The sequence below is a fragment of the Pinus tabuliformis genome, chromosome 1_1 (assembly GCF_031772625.1).
Source record: "Pinus tabuliformis cultivar Carrire ecotype Pingquan chromosome 1_1, CPIR1, whole genome shotgun sequence".
NCBI lineage: Eukaryota > Viridiplantae > Streptophyta > Pinopsida > Pinales > Pinaceae > Pinus > Pinus tabuliformis.
The window spans coordinates 986,748,560-986,771,403 of record NC_142297.1 but is presented as its reverse complement, the minus strand read 5'-3'; the positions used below and the strand labels follow the sequence as shown (position 1 = coordinate 986,771,403).

At 37.8% G+C, this 22,844-nt stretch overlaps 1 pseudogene; it reads right to left on the bottom strand.

Annotated features, from left to right (window-relative positions):
- Window positions 1–15,547: 15,547 nt before the first annotated feature.
- Window positions 15,548–16,183, bottom strand: LOC149217841 (endonuclease III homolog 1, chloroplastic pseudogene; annotated as a pseudogene).
- Between the last annotated feature and the right edge of the window lie 6,661 nt (window positions 16,184–22,844).

The window sequence follows — 22,844 nt, the reverse complement described above, 5'->3', positions numbered from 1 at the left end:
TAGAAAGGTAAAATGTGCTAAGTTACAATCTTGTAGAATCCAATATGAGTCCCTTAAGATGCATGAAGATGAAAGTATTGCAAAATGTTTCCTTAGAAAAAATTAAGTAATAAATACTATCAAAGGTCTTGGTGATAAGATTGAGGATTTAAAAATTCTTGAGAAGATATTAAGATCACTAACTCCTAAAATCAATGCCAAAGTTTCAACAATTGAGGAAATGTATGATTTGAGTGAGTTATCTTTAGAAAGGCTTCATAAGATCTTGAAATCCTATGAAATGGGGATGAAAGGGGATGAATTAGAAAGTAGAGAAGTTCCATTAAAAGTTACATACAAATGAAAACAAAAGGAAGAGCTTGGACACACTGGCTACTTTTCATAGGAAAAATAGAAAAATTTTGTTAGGTAGTTGCAAACTGTATCTAGTAAATAAAATGGTAAGCTTTCATTTAAATCTTTTTCCTATGGATGAGTTCACCACTATGCTCCTAAATGACCTTACAAAGAAACTTTTGATGAGAAAGAGAAGGAAAAGAACATATCCAAGAAAAATGACAAACATAATTTTTCTAGGAAAAAAAGTTTTTTATTCTTAAGAAGATAGTGAAAATACATCGGATAATCAGGTAGGTGATGATTATGACTCAAACTCTAGTCACAAAATTCTTATGGTTACTGAAGATCAATTGGCTAGTGAATCAAATAATTGTGAAACAAATGATTTAATGAACACATTAAAATAAATTGATAGACTCATAAATATAAACAAAGATACGGAAATTAAAGAGAGTAGAAGTGTTAAAGAAATAACCTCGCTAAATAATCACCTGGAGGCAACTAAAATAAGAGAGGAAGTCTTGATGAAACAACTTGAATAAAATGAAAGGCACTGCGAAATATTAGAATTTGATATTGAAACCCTAAGGGAAGATTATGAGAAAAAATAATCTCAATCAGATTGGAACCTCAAATGGGTGAGTGCATATGAATCATTAGAGGATATTATTAATGATCCACACACTCTTTTAATTAAGACATGTCTTGGATACAATGCTACTAAGAATCACAAGGTTTAGAATCCAATAATAACATATCAACAAGGTGAAAGGATGTTAATAAGACTCATCAAAATCAATATGAATCAATTGAAAAATAAATAATGTAAGAAAGGTCAAAGACAAGAGCATTCCTCAAAAAGAAAAGTTGGTTTAATGGATATTATTTTACAATGGATATTATTTTACTTGTAACTTATTTCCCCATAAGGCTATATGAAGTAGAGACAACAATCGTACAAATATAAGACCTAACATCTATATTAAGCAATATTCTTACTACATAAGGTGTTATGTATGTCACAAACTCAGACACATGTCCAAAGACTATAGGAAGTCCATATTTGTTGACACATCCAACCAAAAGAAGTAGTTAGTTAAGAATTGTAGGCAGAGTGAGCGGTATCCAATGATGTAAGGGAAGATAGTTTCCAATGTAGTCCATTGTACCTAATACATATATCTAAAATGACTATAGAAATGGATGAGAGGTGCATGAGCTGAGGGGGAGTGATATATGAAAGTAAGGTTTATGTAATGCCTCCTCCCATATCTACCCACTTTAACCAGCCTGCCCATAGTCAACTTGAGTTGAGGCTTACTATGACATGACTCAACATCCTAGATAACCTTAAGCAAATGGAATCAACAAAAGAAGACTTTACTGACTTCCCACAGGTGCTAGAGGACCCCCAGGACCTAGACTTCTCTTCCAGGTGCCCAAAACCTAAGATAACTCGCATTTTCACTGATCTAAACTCCTAGTCAAATGCACAATCCAACATCCATATGAATGAAAGTCTCCATTCACATGCATAACCACTGCAAGGGTGTGACTACATTTTTTTTTTACTAGTTCTGTGCCTGAGACGACGGAATCTATGCCACCTTTTCAAGGCTAGGCTCCAGGTTACTACCCATAACTTGAAAAAAAATATGTAATGATAAATAACACAAGGAAAAATCCTCTAACACAAAACTTAGTCAAGGGCTGGACCCAACCTGGTCTAGCGATGATAGTCATTCCATCAAACACATGGTAAACATGAAATCTACAAGTCATGAATACATATTTGAACATAAATATTTGAAACTTATCTGACAGTCATCAAGAATGTTTAATACCCTCCCACAATAGCTGAAATAACATATTTTAGTTCATTCATTCACTAACCAATCATTTACGAGTAAGAACATAATAAGAGCCATAACTTGAATTTGTCATAAAACCATGCTAATAACCATGATATAAACAGATAAATAAAAATTATGGAATAACCATTAAATTTACATAATAAAATGTATAATTACTCATGAATTACATTGGAAAAGAGATCTTATCATTCATATGCAAAATCCAACCAACTTAGGGACTTCCACGTACCACCCAACCATGGATTGTGCTAAACCAAATCTTTCTTTCATCCAATCACCCTCATTCCATATTCCAAGCATGAATATGTGATCTCATGGGATAAAATGATACATGAACAACTAAGGGAATCTAGACGTTAAACCACGTCCCCCCTCACACTATCGTGATCTCACCTAAGTTGGTTTTAAGATCACAAAACCAAACTTAGTTTGGATGCCTCAAAATTCCTTCACCCTCGCTTGAGGAATTTTCCTATCTCCACTCACCTGTTGAGCACTTTCGAAAGAAAACCATCTCCACCCCCAACGCTTGGGATTTTTTATTCAGACCACCTCACATGGATCACAAACCTTCTAAAAATATAAAGCTCAACTAAGAATGAATCCCATCACACCATGGATATCTAGAAATTGAAATGAAAGGCTAAAACCCATTGTCAAACCAGGAAAAACCCATGCCAATAACAATGAAATGAATGAAATAAATGAAATGCATATACCATGCATGCTGAAACTAGAGTAAAATCATACATGACACTCGTACCTGCAAGTATTCGTGCTGGATCCACTTGATCAAACCTTTCCTTGCTTGATACTTGCTTTCCTTTTCTTTCCTTGATCTTCCTTTGCTTTATTTATTTTCTTCTCCTCTTGGTGCTCTTATCATCTTTAAAATAAAATCTAAAACTAAACTGAAAAAAGGCTCCAAACTAATGCTCTTAATCCTTTTTATTATTGATACCTCTAATTTCTTATTTTTCTTCTACTTTCCTTCAATTTTCTTCTCACATGGAACATGTGACCTTTCACCTAGCTTTTCTCCAAATTTCTATTGTTTTCATAAATAAATGATAGATAATGTTCTTTTTTCCTTTTCAATGCCTTTGCCAATTTCACCTTAGACATGATAAACAACAAGTGATTCCCACTAGGTTGCTTTCCAAACATTTAACTTGGAATATGTATCTAATGACCTTGGCATTATTTTTCCTTTATTAACTTTATTACATGAATTTTAACCTAGTGTTGTTACAGAACCCTCCCCCTTGGGGGAACACTGTCCTCGATGTTCTATGAAACCAGCAAAGTGAAAATCATTGAAAATAAAAACATACTACCCATGGGGCTTTATAACTTTGCTCATTGTTGTATTTATAATGAAAAACCTAATCAAATGTAAAAATCATCATGACAAACATGGCAACATGAAAACCATACTGCTTATTGGAACTTTATAACCTAGCTCATCATGGTATTTAAAACTAAAACCATACATAAATATGTACATATATCAAAAAATCATTTTCCTCGACTAGAAAATAATGAAGGATACATAGCCTACATCTGATCATCCATCTCTCGTGTAGCTTCATCGAGCGCAAAGTGCTTCCTTTGCACTTTAACATTCTTGAATTCTCTATTCAATAGCACGACTTATTGTCGCTACAATATGAATTGAGGTTTAGAATGGAATTCCCCTTATGGATCCACCTGTAATATAGACCAATCAATCAAATGATAAGCACAATTTACGTATCCTTTAAGAAATGAATCATGGAAAACATCATGGACATTCACTGTGAGAGGCAGTGCAAATTTGTAGGCCACTAGTCCAATCCTCGCAATGATCTCAAGAGGCCCGCAATATCGAGGTGCTAACTTGGCACACGATCCAATCCTCTAGGATCTCCTCTTGGGCTTGATGTGCAAGTACACATGCTCCCCAACCTAAAAATCATTAAATTCCCTTCGTTGATCTGGATAAATCTTCTTCCTATCATGTTTTTCCTTTAGATTTTTATTTATATCCTGTATTTATTATTCCATTCCTGCCAACATGTCTAGTCATATTAGTACCTTGTTCATTGGATCACTCTAGCTAATGGGAGTGCTATAACTCCACCCATAAAGTTCCTCGAACAGACTCATCCTTAGCGACTCCTGATAACGATTGCCATAATAAAATTCAACCAGTGTAAGATATTCCTCCCACCTCCATTGTTGATGCATGACATACAACCTCAACATATCCTCTAGTATCATGTTGGCCCTCTATGCTTGTTTGTCTATCTGTGGATGATAAGTTGTAATAAAGGCCAACTTTGTACCAAAACCTGTAAAAAACTTCTTCCAAAACCTGGAAGTGAGCTTAGGATCTTTATCTGACACAATATTCTTTGGAACACCATGCAACCACACTAAGGTCTCTGCTACCTCACTGGCTGAATAACTAGTCCTTGCTGGAATGAAGTGAGCTACCTCTCTCAACCTCTCAACCACAACCACGATGGAATCATGTTTCTTGCTTTCCTCGACAAACATTTAATGAAATCCATGGAAATTACCTCCCATTTCCACTTTGGAATCATAATAGGTTGTAAACTAGTTGGGTGCTTACATTTCACTTTTACCTATTCAAAATCCAAGAATCTAACCACAAACTTTGCCACTTTCTTCTTTATATCCAACCAACAGTAGAACTTCTTCACAACTCTTAATATTTTCTAATATCCTGGATGGCATGAATACGTCCTAACATTAAACTCCCTAAAAACAAGCTTCTTGAGCTAATTGTCATCCAAAACATAGATCATGTCCCTAAATCTCACTAAGCCATATCTCATGAGATGATAGTCCACATCCTATTCACATGTAACATGGGGTAACCTATGCCTAAGCTCCCTCTAGCTCCCATCCTACTATCCTACCTATAAGATCTGATCCTATAATTTTTTCCCATATGAGCTCACAACTGCAACATGGTTTTCCTACGCTCTCCTGCTAAGAGAATCTACAACATTGTTCTCCTTTCCCTTAATGTATCTGATCTCGAAGTCAAAATCACTAAGGGTAGCCAACCATCTAGCTTTCTTGACATTTAAATTCAGTTGGTCAAACAAGTACCTCAACCCACTGTGATTTTTCATCAACAAAAACCTCTTGCCAAGAAGATATTGCCTCCAAATATTCAAGGGATGAATAATATTTTCCAACTCAAGATCATGAGTCACATAATTCTACTCGTGATCATTCAACTTCCTTAACTCATAGCATACTACTTATCCCTCTTGCTTCAGGAATCCACCAAGTCCTCTCTTGAAAACATTTTTACACCACAAATTCTCTATTTAGATATGCAATATTGATAAGTAGAGCATTTTTCAAAAACTGCTGCAACTACTCAAAACTTGTTGCACATTCCTCTGTCCATTCAAACTTCTTACCTTCTCGCTACAAGGATGTAATAGGATAGGAAATCTATGAGAATTTTCTGATGAACCTCGTACTGTAACATGCTAACCCCATGAATGACCTTACCTGATCCACATTCCTAGGATCTCCCCATCTCATGAGAGCTCTTATCTTTTTCGCATCCACTGCTATGCCTTCCTTGGAAACAAAATTTCCCAAGTAATGTACTTATTTATGAAAGAAGTTGCATTTACTAAGCTTGGCATACAACTAATGCTCTCTTAGCAATTGCAACACTGTTTCTAAGTGTTCGGTATGCTCTTCCTCATTTTTGGAATATATCAATATACCATCAATGAATACAATTACAAACTTGTCCAGATATGGACGCAACACACTATTCATCAAGCACATAAAATTAGCTAGAGAATTAGTCGAACTTAAAGGAACCACAACAAACTCATAATGCTCATACTTGCTGTGGAAAGTAGTCTTGTAGATGTCCTCTTCTTTGATTCATACTCGATGGTATGCTAATCTCAAATCAATCTTCGAGAACACCACTACTCCCTTCAACTAGTAAAACAAGCTATTGATCCTTAGCAATGGATACTTCTTTGTAAGAGCCCTCGTGAAAATTTCATGTCATAAAAGTTAAAAACAATAACCATGGTTTATGGGACACTTATTCCAATATCAATGTTGGTGAAGATATCCTAGGGGGTATTCATTTTGTTTTTTATGGCTAAGCAAATTGGCAAAGGAAATGGCTAAGGCTTTGGCACTGTAAGAAAAAAGGACATTTGTGAGGGTCGAAAAATGTCACCATAACCTTATTGGTGATTTACAAAAGATCCTTTGTCACCAAAAATTGAACGTCACCAAAGGTGGTATTGAAAAAAGTATAGGTGTTATGTTGACTTTCAAGGTCATCACCAATAATGATTTATAATGACGGATATTGATTGTCACCAAAAAACTGAACGTCGCCAAAGGTGGTGTCACCAAAAGTATAGGAGTTGTTGTGACATTCAAAGTCTGTCACGAATAATGGTTATAATCAAGGATAGTGGTCGTCACCATTTCATATGAAAAATAATGTTTTATTGTGATGGACCTTTAATGGTTGTCCCTATTGATGCATATATATGGTGATGTTCATTAACTGTCACCGTTTCAAATTTTGGTGAGGGTCAAAAAACATCATAAGTTCATTGGTGACGGTCGAAGGGGCCTTTGTCACCAAAAATTGAATGTCACCAAAGGCCGTATCACCAAAAGTATAGGTGCTTTGGTGACATTCAAGGTCCATTATGAATAATTATTAGAATGACAGATAATGACTGTCACCATTTCATATGAAAAACAACGATTTATGGTGATGGACGTTTCATGGTTGTAACTATTGATGCATATATATGGTGGTGTTCGTTGACCATCACTATTTCATATTTTAGTGAGGGTAGAAAAATGTCACCATAAACTCATTGATGATGGTCAAAAAAGCCTCTGTCACCAAAACTTTATCATTGCCATTCCATATGACTATCAGGGCATGATGGAATCGAACCACCAACCTCCTGCTTGTAATGCTGGTTCTCTTCCATTGAGCTAACACCCTTTAAAAAATTAGACTTTAAAAAATTAGAACTTGAAACTTTATAAATTGTAAATTCTACAACTTTCAATAAATGATAAAAATTTGTAAAATTTCTTGGCAATACTAAGGAAGAAAAATAACATTGAAGTTGCAGTTCCCTACCTAATGGTTATAGAGGTTATGAAAAGTGGTGGAGAGAAAAATAGTTACATATAAGATACTTAATATGTTTAATTTTATACTCAATTAGAAGTGAAAATTTGAAGACATTTATAGTCTAGAATACTCAATTAGAAGTGAAACTTAAAGACATTTATAGCCTATAAATGACCTATAATTATCAAACCTAAAATCTACAATTACACCAAAGATTGATTTCTCACCTTGGGAATCATGTAAATTTATTGTGACAGCATAACCGTCTGCCTCCAAAAGACTTATTTGCATGCCAAAAAGTAAAACACAGTGAGTATATATGATGCAATTATCAATAATGAGCTACATTCTTGAATCCAACTAGCTATGGGGTCTAGAAAACTGATTCGGAGGGTTTCTCATTATTAATTAATTCAAAATGTCAAAATACGACAATCAATAAAAATGATCCTGAAATGAAACCACTAAACATATGTTAAAATTGTAAGCACAAAGTTTGGCTAATATCTATTACACCAACAAAATATCCAAGAGTCATTCAAACACATCCAAATCCACACCAAGCACGCATAACCAATGATGTAATTGCATGGATGCAAGGAAAGCACTATGTACCCCTCAATGATAACTATGTCCTCCCACAAGTACTTCAACTAGCAAAGGGGTGTGAACACAAGAACCTCAAAGAAAAAGAAACTACAAAATACAACTAGCATTTGCACCAAAAGGTGCAAGGGCACACCAATAGAAGTGAAGATGAATGTAGACTGGCAGATATGTAGTGCTACAGGAAAAAAGGACATGGTTGTAGACTTGGAAACCTCTAAATAATATATTATTTTATATAATATCCTCATTTCTAAAAACCCTTCAATATTGAACCTAAACTTCACCTCATTTCAACATGTACAGAAAATTAAATCGAAGATTAATGAGAAAGGATTATTATATTCATAAGACAAATTTCCCAATAGAGTAAAAAAAATCATGATAAACCAATTATAAAGTAGGTTTCACATGATAAAACACCTACACTTTGCATTCCATAACAACACTGGTACATTCAACGTTCATAGCATGTGTCCTCACTGCATGTGCTAACATACAAGCACCCCATTACCGCACAAAATTTCATGCTAGGATAATCATAGGTGGATTTTTGTTACATATCATGGTGGGAAATCAATTTATTAAATTCAATCTTTACATATTGTCATGTATGATGGATTTGTTAAATCTTGTGTCGTATAAATTGAAGACATGAATAATAACTCATAATTGATAAAGATCTGACTTCCTCAATCATGTATTTCATTTGGTCCCTGATAAGCTAAACCATGCAGTTATGAAAATGTGGCTCTTGGCTAACCCCTAAGGGAAAGAAAAAATTTAGGTTGAGACCATTGGTGACTTCACATGGACGAATTCTAGTTATAGCTCAGTTTTGAGACAACTTGGCTCTGCATCTATAAAGGATTTTTATTTGAGTCACATCATATGAATGTAGACTCTAATTTGAAGTATCAAAATCTAGAGTATCTATCTATCTTTAACCATCTTCACTTCTACCTCCCTGAGATCTTTCCAGAGCTCAATAAAGTTCTCTTCTTGGATGATGATATTGTGGTGCAAAGGGATTTGACAGAACTTTGGTATATCGATATGCAAGGGCAGGTAAATGGTGCAGTGGAAACCTGTGGAGAAAGCTTTCATAGGTTTGACAAATATCTCAATTTTTCCCATGAACTCATTGCAAAGAACTTTGATCCAAATTCTTGTGGATGGGCATATTAATCATGTAGAGAGTGGAAACTTATGTGAAACTCAAGTGAATATTGTGGGATAATGGAATGTTATAATCTTAGCATGTGTGCCTAATGATTTTCATGATCTAACACAAACTATTTCATCAAATGCAAAAAGTGCACATGGAGGCTGACTAGCTGGCTTTTTCATGTGTTCTCAGTGCATGTGTTGAGTTACAAGCACTTCATCACGATAGAGAATTGCATGCTAGCATAATCAAAAGTGGATCTGTGTTACATATCATGGTAGGAAATGTGTTTATTAAAATGTTTTACTGGTTTAATTATCTAAATCACTATGTTTTGATTATAATTACAACTCGATGGTGATACATGAGAATGCGTTGTAAATTCCTTCGTAGCAGGAAAAATTTCTGGTAATTAAAACAATAGCAAACATTCATTCCCTACTGCCTGCCATAATATGAAATGTAATTTCATTGATCCAGATTTAAACAAGAATGCAAAAAATTAAAGATATAACCATAAATACAAAGATGTAGTAGAAATAACACTTCATTTCATTAATGTCAAACACTGAAATATGGTTACAGACAGAATAGAAATAAGACTAGTTTGGGCGATGGTAGCTTATCTCTGAGAAGATATGTTGTGGTTACATGCCTCTGAACGATGTTACAATGTGGCTCAAAGGCCTATTTATTGTTGAGAAACAATGGAAAACTGTAAACATCCAAGAACTGAACCCTAGGAGATGAAGTGCCAACCTTTGGGCCCTATTTGGATAAATCGGTACATCAACTTCTCGGGGTCGTAACTTTGGCATACGATCTCTATTTGATGTGCACAATACCTCGTTAGAATTATCTATCTGAGAAATACAACATGCGAGTGAGAAACATTGGTCCATGAACCATGTTGTTCCCAGGTTTTCCAGAAAACATCATTTAGGGCCTCAAAGCGGCTCGGAAGTTCAGGACCAGAAAAACTACCAAAAATAGTAAATTGTGCTACAAATAAAGAAACTGAAAAAATGAAACAAAAAATGGTGTGGGTCCAAGTGGAATAGGCAGGTGGCCACCAATATCCACCTGGATCATTCCTCCCGCCCTTAGGAAGCAATGGTACCCATTGCATTAAGTTCATCCATGAGATGAGGAAACGTCTATTGAACTTGGTCCCTGGTGAGCCACTTGCCTTAGTGAAGGAGTTGGCATGCTTTGACAACTCGATATAGTTCGATCCTTTATTGTTGGGTGTTCTTGATCTATGTGTCCATGATCCGATCAGTTGTGGCTTGTTCCATGCAATCTGGATTTAACTTTGTAGGTGTGAGTTGTCCTACAATGTCTGATGTGTCTAGCAATGGCAGGAAGTATGGTCGAAGTTGGTCCACAATGAACAATGGGTGCAAGCCAAGGAATGGGGGAATGCTGAGCTGAAATGCATTGTCTCCCATGGCTTAGGTAATCGTGTAAGGACCATATTGAAGTGGTCTGCGTTTCCGATAGGCTCTGGTAATGCATTCCTTTCCCAAATGCAACTAGACTTTGTCTCCCACCTGAAACTTATGTGGAACTCGATCTTCTTCATGTCATTGCTTGTACTTGGCATTTGATTTCTCCAAAATGTCATGGACCTACAGGCCGATATGTTGGATGTGCTCAATGAAGTTGTTTGCCTTATCAGTTTCAGACTGGACATGAGCCGAATCTGCCTCAGTAGTTGCAAATGGCATGGCCACATCAATGGGACATAGTGGCTAGTATCCCAAGCCCACCTGAAAAGGGTTGTGGCCAGTTGAGCTGTGGAGAGCCTGGTTATAGCTATGCTAGACATAAGGGAGGCTCTCATCCCATGTGCATGGATGATTTGAGTTATACATGCACATAGTGTGTACGGTCATCCTGTTGACGTCTTATATCTGGCCATCAGTTTGGGGATGGAAAGTTGTGGACTTAGTGAGCTTGGTGTCCACCATCCACCAAAGGCTGGACCAGAACGTACTGAGGAACCTACTATCCCGATCTGAGATGATAGATTGTGGGATCCCAAAGTCTACCCACACTCATTCAAAGAAGAGTTTAGCAATGACTCTTGTTGTGATATTCTTCTTACAAGCTCCCTTAATGGCCATCTTCAAGAATCTGTCGACGACCACAAAATCATAGTCGTTGCCATGCCTATTAGAAGGAAGGCTCAACATGTAATCCATGGAGATGGATTCCCAGGGTCGAATAGGGGTAGGAAGCGGAGTATAGAGGCTTTAATTCTTGATGGTTGGTTTGGCAATGATGTTGGTAGTGTAGGATTTGATGTACTTCTCGAAATCTTGTCGAAGATTCAGCCAATATAAATACTTTTTCATTACTGCCACTGTTTTTTCAACCCCGAAATCCCTAGTGGCTTGACTGTAGTGTGCTTGCCAAATCATCTTGGCACACTCACTTGAAGGAACACAAAGGTGTCCCAGGTGGCATAATAGGGCATCGTGGAGGTGAAAATATGGAACTTGATGACCCTCCAAGAGTGTCTAGTATGTGTGGCCAAATTTTGGGTCACTTTTGTAGAGAAGTGGCCAATCAGAAGTCTCATGCCCACAAGAGTTGAGCACGGTGGTTGACGCCATGATTGGTGGTTGGTTGAGGCAATCTGCAACATTATTGGTGCTTCCCTTCCTATACTTGATATTCAAATGGAACTATTGCAGATATTTGGACCACTTCTAATGTCGATCATTCTGCAACTTCCTTTGCGTCTATATGAACTGAAGGGTTGTTAGTCTATGTGGATGACTGTTTCCTTCCCCAAAATGTAATGCTTCCATTGTCGGGAGGCCTGCATAATGGAATACATGTCTTTGTCATAAGTGGGATACTTCGAGATTGTGTCTGAAAGTGGCTCACTGTGATATGCCACTAGGTTCCCCTGTTGAGTAAGGACTGCCCCAATAGCAAGTCAGAGACATCTGCCTCGATCTCAAGTGGTTGTTGCAAGTATGGTGATGTGAACACTGGTGCAGAGCAGAGGCAATGTTTCAACTTTGTGAATGCCTTTTGTTGAGATTTAGACCAAAAGAATTTTGCTTTCACTCCTCCTTTGGTGACTTGACCCAAAGGCCAAGTGATATGAGAGAATCCCAACACGAACATGTGGTAGAAATTGGCAAGACCTAGAAAGTTGTGGAGCTCTATCATAGAGGTTGGAGCTAGCCAATGCCGAATGACTTGGAACTTGGTTGGATCCACATGCACCCCCCATTCATCAATAATGTATCCCAAATACTAAACTTGGGTCATGCCAAAATTTCATTTCTTCAAATTGGCACATAGCTTGTGTTGTCGTAATGTTTGGAGAACCTGTCGGATGTGGTGGAGGTCCTCTTCCCAACTATGGCTGAAGATCAGGATGTCATCCAAGTATACCACTACAAATGAGTTGGTGAATGGCCATAATATTTCATCCATTGACCTCATGAAGGTTGCAGGAGCATTCATAAACCCGAAAGGCATAACCAACCATTCGAAAAGGCCCTCCTTCACTTTGAAGGAAATCTTCCACATATCAGAGGGTTCGATTGGTACTTGGTGATATCCTAATTTCAAGTCAATCTTGCTGAAATATTTTTCCCCCTTCAGTTGCTCTAGAAGGTCATCAATCTGTGGGATCGGGTACCTATTTCAGATAGTGATCTTGTTCAGTGCTCAATAGTCAATACAAAGTCTCCAAGTCCCATCCTTGTTCTATACCAACATGATTAGGCACCCAGAGGGCGATGAACTCAACCGGACATGACCTTTTTGCAGCACCTCCTCAATCTACCTCTTGATTTTGTCATTCTCCAAAATAGAGTGTCGATAGATTTGTCCATTGGGCAGCGATGCACCTCGGGTTAGATTGATGGAGTGCTTGACCTGACAATGCAGAGGCACCCCTGCAAGGGAGGTGAAGATGCCCTTGTACTCCTCCACGACCTTGTCAATCTGTTGTCATGTGGAGGGGCCATGTCTGTAGGTCATGGCCACCATATCCTTATTTCCCTGAGGGCATATCATCTAGAAAACAAATTTCTCGGTTTTGGAAATTATCTTACTGTATTGTTTTGCAGTAACCAAAGAGATGGCTGTAGGTGGTGCTACCTCTCGTATCCTATACAATGTATTTCCCAAAGTAACAATAACAACATGAGGCCTTGACTCATACAGAACATGTCACTTCTATAAGTATGGTTGGCCTAATAATACATCACAAACATCAAGGGGAGAAACGTCACATAATACCTCATCAGTGAAGGGCTTGATGATGTATGGAAGGCGGCACAATTGGCTCACATGAAGATCTTGTCCTTGGTGAAGCCACCTGATGGTGTATAGTTGTGGATGTGCTCTAGTTAGCAAGCCCAGCCGCTTCACGACCACTACTGAAATGAGGTTATTTTGGCTCCTGCTGTCAACAATGAACTGTAGCGTGGAACCATTTACCCACATCAAGGAGTGGAAGAGGTGCTCCTCCTCCTCTAGATATTTAGGTTCCTCCTTCTAGATCTTCGTGGTGGCAATGATGGAATTGGGCTTTGCATCGATAATCTTCTTCCTTTTGTCATTCCCCTTGACAGTTTCTAACTCAGAGTTAGAACATGTATTTGATTCCAAAGCCTTTAGCTCAGCCACCAGTGACTTCTTGGCCCAATACTCACTTGTGTTGTGATTGGAGATCTTATGGAACTCACACCACTTTCCTGTGTCCTTCTTCGGCTTTAGAGTGTTGTTATTTCCTTGCGAATTTGGCAGGTTGTCCCCGGCCGCCCTGCCTTGGCTTTGTCCTTTGTTCTGCGGTTTGGGGGCACCTTTCCCTTGCTTCGGATTCACAGATCCAAAGTTTCAACTTCTTTTATTTAAGCTTTTGCTCGATCTTGACGGCATATCGGTATGTCGTGCTGAGCGAGGAGATGTCCAGGAACTCCATCTCGTCTTGGATGTACCTGTGTAGGCAGCCACGGTACTTGAGAACCAAATGTTTCTCAGAATTCTTGACACCCAACATCGTGCGAAGGGTATGAAAAGCATTGGCAAACTCTGACACATCTTGGTCCCTTGCTTATCGCAACATTGTCCAATTGATGTATTTATCCTAATAGCTCCCGATAGGGTAGTACTGCTCATTGGTGGAATCCCGGAATGAGTTCCAAGTCGGTGTGGCTGAAAATAGTAAGTTTGTACTTTCATCCTTCTGATCTTAGTAGGTTTCCCACCAGTCCTTGACATGGGCAGCTGCTTTGAGAAGTGAAAAAGTGATCTTTTCCCAACTGGAAAAATCATAAATGGAAAAATATCCTTCTAAACACATATTTCATTTAATTTGGAATTAAAGAGTTGATGTATAATTTCAAAGTACCCATAAAAATCAGTTCCAGTAATCTTCTTGTAATATAATTTCTCCAATTTTAATGAAATATGTGTTTCTAGCAAATTTAACCATTTATTCATAGTGTCTGCATCTCTCTAACCCTCAAATATGGTAATGCCAAAGTTAACTTGTACCTTAAAGGATGTGGTGCTCCTAGAGTAGCTTCTAGAAGTAGATGTGTCACCGTTGGGTAGCCACTAGAGGATTTGGGCAAAGTTGTCCATCATCACGTTCCTTTGTCACTCGAGGGCTTCTTCTAGCAATATTTTGATATTATCTCCTACCCCCTTGTCTTTCTTTTCATCCGCCATTGGAGGTGTTGGACACCTAATCCTAAATGGGTTAGTGTGGAAGTCGAATGGACAAAAGCAGTCCAAGAGACCTTGGGATCTGAAACCCAAGAGTCACATATTGTACTATAAATGTATATCTGATGTTAATAAAAAAATGTACTCACATGATTTATCATTCCTATTCTATGTTTCCCATGTGTGTTTAACATGGTATCAGAGCCGCTTGTTTTTCTGTGGCCTTTTATGTGCATGTCAGTGCTGCACCTCTACCCATAATCCTGAAATAGTAAAATTGGCGTGCTAGATCTGCAAATTCAAATATATCAGCGTGGTCTTCATTACCTGTGTCTGAGCTGCCTTGAATAGCGTTGACGTGGTCTTCATTACCTGTGTCTGAGCTGCCTTGAATAGCGCTGGCCTGGTATTCATTATCTGTAACGTTCCACGCATACTTAACACTACTGAGCACTTTGCCTTCCTGCGCCTCTATTGCCTGACAATTCACCTGATTATTCTTACCTGCGTTACTGAATGTGAACGCCTCTGTCCTGCGTCTATGCCACGCCTGTGCTGCTCTAACGTTCTCTCACCTGACGCTCTCACCGTTCTAAGAGACTCCATACGCAGCTGGATTGTTGAACGCTGCCTGACAAAGAATTGTGGAGGACGCAGCTGGTATCATCGTTCTGAATGTGCAATGCATTAAAACTGTCTCCGGTTGGAACCGTCCGTGTGCTGAGTGAAAGGAATCTCATAATCTAGCAAGTTAAGGTCTGCGGCTGCTGCTTTTCGTGTATAGAATCCTACCGGGTAGATAACATCCTTTAGATCTGCTTCACCTGAATTAGCAATCCCCTCGACTGTCAACAGACCTTTTTGACTTAACCTTTGCACTGCTCCATGAGTTACTTCATCCTTGGTTTGGCTTGAGAGAAGTGCTGAAACCAAAATTGCAAATCTTTGATCCTTTGGCAGAAGAAAACTTCCAGCCTTTTCACACCCCATGGAATCCACTGGAGCACCCTGGGAAGCCCTCATTTGACAGATGCTGTCAAGCACCTTTTTCCAGTTTGGTGGCATCCCGCATAAGTGAACTGAAGCTCTTGAGCTCTTACTCAAAACTGTGGAAGCTGTAAAATTTTGATATCCAAAATCCTCAATTTCGGGTAGACCACAACCCTGAGTTCCCAGAGTTTCAGCGTCAAATTCTTCCTTCCGGACTGTTCTTATTCTCTTCGAATTTGGGGTTGTAACGGCTTCGTCGACATCAAAACCTTCATTAACATTTTCTTCCAGCCGAAGACTGCCTTGCGTGGACCTTTTCTTTTTTCGTGGCATTGCCAACTTCGTGTGCCAAAATGAAGAACTGAGGGGTGGTTGGTAATGGAACCCACGACGCCTGGAAAAATTTATGGGCGTCGAAGCTGGGAATATGCAGCTAACTCACAAGTCTCTTCAGTAATTACATGTGGACCAGTCATGTGGTTTCTTGTGTTGGAAATATGAATTTAATCAACCAGAGTGACGTGATATATATGTGGTGATATATGTAGCAGCATTCGTTTCAATAGGTCTCATTCATGCGTTTATGATTTAAGATCTAGCCCACAAGGTATCCGGGCTTTTCATTTCCCGCACGGGTATTGCAACGAAGAAAACAAAAGTGGGTTCCCATAGAAAAGATCAATCTCATATGCTCCTCTGGCATTCATGTTTAATGCCCATAAATCAATTTTAAACGGGTAATTTATCGAAGTTTGGTTTGACAGTTCGAGTGCAGATTTTCATGGCGAGGATTGAAGACAAATACTCGCAAATCCCTGTTCCAAAGCGTGTGAAACGAAGGGGGAATGTCCTATAATCTTTCTCTGTATATCCGTTAGATGTTCTGATCAAATACAGCGGTTAAACAGCTCAAAACCGTGGGCAGATGCGCCTGGCCCGGTTTCTTGTTTATACAATTGTACACATTGCCCAATTATTTATATGTAAGTTTGTGTCTCAAAGGGTAATTGACTGTTGATATCTCATAAGTTGGAGTTGGAGGAGCCAAAATTTTGGTGTATATATTTACATGCGCTTCAGATTGTTCAGGACTCCTGCATTATTGATTGGCCTGGCACTAAGGAAATATTGTTCTATGCAGACTGGTCTTGATTAGGATTTCTTATTGAAAAATTCTTTCATTGGTTATACAGAGTTTTGGCTATTTAGGTGATAAAAGATAGCAGCAGAACCAGGATAATCAGCAAGAAGGCCCTTGCCTCAGAGGAGGCTGCAGGAGCTGGCATCAGAGAAGGGAAAACTATTCTTGTCTCAGAGCCTGACTCGAATACAAAGAAGGCTTGTTGCTCACAGCAAGATTATATAATGCCTGAAAATACGATATTAGAGCTCAATCTCATTTTTGTATTTTGTTGCTGCAAGCTATTATTTGTTTGAGGAGCAATGAACATGACATCTACATATTTATTTAAGGACGGTGAAAATATTTGTTATTTATACGACAGCAGAAGTAACAATTTGAAGAGTCCACCTATATTAAACAATAAAGTTTGAATTTACCATAGTGCATTGAATTTTATGTGGGGCATTGGATATCAAAGTCTTTTTAAAGATTTTTGGTGGCATTTATCATATTATATTGAAGACAAAGCGACCGAGAGCTTTTAATATCATTGCCACAGGAGGAATTTGTTTTCTGTTCTGGAAGATCATCATTTTCACACCACAGCAAGCCATTTGTAGTTTATGAGATTATGTACAACTCTTTCTCTAGCGATCTGTAATCCCACAATTGCAGCTGCTCCACATGCTATTATCAATAGTTACAAGAATGTATTAGCAGTCGCTATTGAAGTTGACTATTCTTTTCCACTGGCCGAGAAAGTGAAGGAGTATTTGAAGGATCCAAACAAGTTTGCAGTTGCTGCTGCCCCAATTGTGGCATTGTATTTAAAACTCATCATAATGCATTGATTCCTTGATTCCACTTTTGCATAAAGATTTTGGTGAGCTGATTGTAATCCTTTATATTGCACACTGATCATTTGCTGACATTTATAAAGGATATTGCTGTGTACTGTGAGTGGGTATTACTTTTCTGCATTAAGTAGTAGTTTTGATCAATTTTTAACGCATAAATGGCCAGAATCAGTGAAGTATTAGAGTTCATGAAAACTCTTATACAATCTATTGTTGATGACACATTACAAATCAGCAAAAGATCTCTCTCAGAAATTCAGACATGCTTATATAATGCACAGGAAAAGATTGATTTTTTACAGATTGAATCACAGCTACAGCAGGAAGAGCTACATCAAAATAGACACCATTCTGAACCTGTTTTTGTTCAGAACATTGAGACAACCACCCATCAACAACATGTTAATATTGTTCAAGTTCATTCAGATCCAGTACCCAATAAAGCAGCAATTGTACATGCAAATGCAGAAACTCAGTCTGCACTTCCCAAGCCCATCATCAGACCTTGGGAACAGCTTGTCCACAACAAGCACAGAATTGGTCTTGGATATGACAAGGACTTGTCCTTTCATATTCCAGACTATGCCAAGCCCATTCAGTTTCAGAGTGCTGGATTCATTCATAACAGTTCACCTGCTCTTCATGACAGTTCAGCTTCAGCCGTTCCAGACTCTGCTCCTCTTCCACAACAACAACAACAAAAGATCGTGAAATGCCAACACTGTGACCGAGTTGGCCATTTGAAAGATCACTGTTTTGATATTCATCCATGTAAGCACTGTCATAAAACCAGCCATTCTTCACACAGATGCTTCAGAAACAAACGTCCTGCAAGAACAAAGATTCATCTTGGATGGATCGCTTCTTGGCAATGGGCATCAACAGCCAATAAGATATTCCAAACACATGTCAGAACTTGTTCCAGAGTATTGAACAGTCTTCCAGTTGAGTTTCCTCCATCATCTCACCTTGTATCTAACAGGGGGGGAAATGATGGTCATCTACAAGCTTCAAAGCCACATCAAGCGAGCCTGAGCCACAACCTGCCACACCAGTTTCAGAGTTGTAGCCAGAGACAAAGATGCCTTAACATGCCTTCAGTTGGCAATCTGGGACACTTCCTCTAGCAGAAGACTTCAGCTTCTTGCCAGTTTTGGAAGACTTCCAGGAACACAATTGAGAACACTTCCTCTAGCAGAAGACTCCAGCTTCTTGCCAGTTTTGGAAGAGTTCCAGGAATTGCATTAAGCATTCTAGAGTTGTTGGTTATCCTTAAACCATCACAGGTTGAGACTTCCCTTTTCAGGTTGAAGTTTTACCTTTTATGCGGGGTGAGACCTCCCTTTTATGGTTGAAGGTTTCCCTCTTTAAAACAATAGGATCACTTCCTCTAGCAGAAAACTTCAGTTTCTTGCCAGTTTTGGAAGAGTTCCGGGAACTGCACTAAGCGTTCCAGTGTTGGTGGTCATCCTTAAACCACTACCCTTTATACCAACATTTCATAGAGCACATTCAGCCTAGCGCTGCCATGCATTTTTTGCACATTTTGTATTACAGCTCTCTTCTTGGACTCATACATAACCCTTCGGATTAAGGGGGGGAATGTTGGACACCTAATCCTAAATGGGTTATTGTGGAAGTCGAATGGACAAAAGCAGTCCAAGAAACCTTGGGATCTGAAACCCAAGAGTCACATATTGTACTATAAATGTATATCTGATGTTAATAAAAAAATGTACTCACATGATTTATCATTCCTATTCTATGTTTCCCATGTGTGTTTAACAGGAGGCCACTGGGATTTGTGAGCCTGGTCTTACAAAGGTTCGACCAGTTAAAGCCCTAACTCCTTATATCCCGACCTCGTTGGGGACATGCAAAGAAAAACAGAGAAAGCACAGACTGCTCTGATATCACTGATCTGGATTTAAACAGGAACCCAAAAAATTACAAATATAACCATAAACACAAAGGTGCAGTAGAAATAACACTTCATTTCATTAATATCAAACACTAAAATATGCTTACAGACAAAATGGAAATAAGATGAGATCGGGCAATGGTAGCTTATCTCTTAGAAGATATGTGGTGGCTACATGCCTCTGAACTATGTTACAATGAGGCTCAAAGGCCTATTTATTGTTGAGAAACAATGGAAAACCATAAACATCCAAAAGCCTAACCCTAGGAGATGAATCGCCAATCTATTGGCCCTATTTGGCTAAATTGGTACATCAACTTCTCGGGGTTGTAACTTTGGCATACGATCTTCATTTGATGTGCACAATACCTCGTTATAAATATCTATCCAAGGAATACAACTTTTGAGTGAGAAATGTCGGCTCACAACCCAACTCGCTCCCGATTTCCCCAAAAAATGTCGTTTAGCGCCTCAAAACGGCTCTAGAATTTCAAGACCTGAAAAACTGCCAAAAATAATAAATTGTGCTACAAATAAGGAAACTAAAAAGCTAAAAGAAACAATGGCGGGGTTCCAAGTGGAATAGGTAGGTGGCCACCAATATCCACCTAGATCATTCGCTCTCCTCAACAAAAAAAAAAAATTGTTTGTTTGAAGTATTTGAAATCTTGGCAAAGGTACTTAATTTTATAGTACCATCTACTGAATTTGAATTTTATAGCTTGGGCAAATAGTATTTTAGTTCAATATTTTCACACATCTAACAAAAATGTTGCAGAAGGTGTCCTTGATACTTTTCATTGAATCTTGGACAAAAACATCTCCATGTGCACGAACTAAGTTAAAGAAGGGTCCTGGTATCTGTAAGGTTAGGGTTGAGGAGATAAATGTATATCCAATCTGTAGAATTCACTTGGTAGGATGGAAAATTTTGGAAACAAAATACTCAACCACTGTCAAAACTAAAACTATTTCCTTTAATCTAATAAAATAAAAATCATAAATGCATAACTTAAGTTCCTCAAAACACCTAGAATATGCATTTATTTTCTAGAAGTTAAAGGTTTCGTACTTGGTATTGTGGCATTGCTCGTATTCTAGCTTTTTTCTCCTTTGCTTCACTTGCATAACTTGAAACTCTTGTCTACTCAAAACTAGAGTAGAGTTCTAATTACCCATACCATAATCCATATATTCTCTGAAATTTGTAAATTTTCTAAGTTACTATAAAAGTGAAATGACTCCACAAAGTTAACAGTAAGACTTTGACTCAAAATCATAAATTTTCAGCAAACAAACTCAACTTAAAATTTGGCTTAGAAAATCAATTTAGGAATGTGATTTTTGTTCTTGGTTTGAGCATCTGTAGGTTTTTGTTTTACAAGTAAAACTTGACTAAATCTTGCACAACTCAAATTATGGCCAAGTCTTTCAAGATTTCCTAATATTAGTAAAACATGTTGAGTTAATATGAGCTTGACTAGTTCGACAATGTCTTCAAACTGACCAAGTTATGGTGAGTTTGACTAGGTCTCATGACCATTACACTTGATTCAACCAGTGAAACTCAAGAATACTCAAAAGACTCGCCAGGTCTCATAATTATGATCCTACATTGAAAAATCTTATTTGATACATGGTTCCATATATCAATAAACAAAACACCTTATCTTTTAGTAGGAGGGGAAAAACTTGGCATATATACCTATGTTCCATACATATCCATTGGCATAATATGTCCATTAAATGGCATGTCAAAAGGACTTTCTCCATAACCCATATATGGGATATCACAATTACAATCCATGTGAGCATCTGCTCTCCACTGCACATGTGACTAACAAGCATTATATGCAGTAGGTACATCATACAACATCATACACTCTCCAGCTCCAAAATACTGTGAGGTTCCCCACTATGTCTCATTTGTTGTAACAATGATAAAGCACCCAACATGCATCATTTCCAAATATATTCATTTTCTTGTAATTAAGAAAGGAAATTATAGTGAGAATGGAGAATACAAAGGTAATAAAAACCCAATTACACTTTCCAAAACATAAGTTTCCCAAGAGAAAATGAATATAAAGATAAATTACTAGTAGAAACTTGTCAAGCTTGCTTCTTCTCATTTTTTCTGAAAACAAGCAAAGAAATAGGATATTTAAGCACTAGGAAATAGGAAGAAAAATACAGAAGGGAAAATGAGCTAGATCAAGTGTGTTTTCAAGGAAGTTCATGCTTAATTGTTAGCAGTGAGAACAAGCTTGTTCTCCAGTGAAGTAATTTTTCCTTGTAAAGAGATCAATTGCTCATATTTCTATTAATAAAACTCTAGAGAAAAGCAGAGAGTTATCCAAGTTTGGTTCCCCAGAGAAATAATGTGTTATTGTGTGTGACTCATTCTATATCTATTTCTATTTCACTACTTCTTTAGTAGATAAATTTTGTGTCTTGGTGACTAGAAGTTGTATCAAATTGTTCATCATAGTAGTTGTAGAATTTTCAAGGAAATTCTACATAGTGTTGCTTGATTATGTTCAATATTGGAATTTTATAAACTCAAAATAAGAGTTAGAATGGGATGTACACCAGTTGTTTGAAACTATGCCCAAAGACTAAAAAAAAAAATCAGCAACCATATGGTACAATGCAATTGGACTATTTATTATTCGTTTTTGTTCCATTGGAAATGTAAGCTCCCACAAATGAAGGATTTGATTATAGATTTACATGAATAGATACCTTTTAACTGAGGATATGTCTTTGTATTCACTTAACTATGATGTAACTTCTCTGCAATAATAGACCTAGATTTTTTTGTTCCCTCAAAGTTTTTCTCCAATTTCAAGACTCTCTCCCTATATCTCTTGTCGTATGTTGTGTTTTATAGTTTATTTATAATGGCACAATAAATGAAATTATTTGGTAGGTTTCCCTCTCTATGGCTTCTTTAGATAAATGACAACCCCATGTTTCTTCCTCTGACAAGGTATGCTCCACAATTGGGATCTAAATGCCTAGTTTATTATGAGCTAACAAGTGCATCTCTACCCAACTCCATTACAATATATTAATATGGTATTGAAGAAA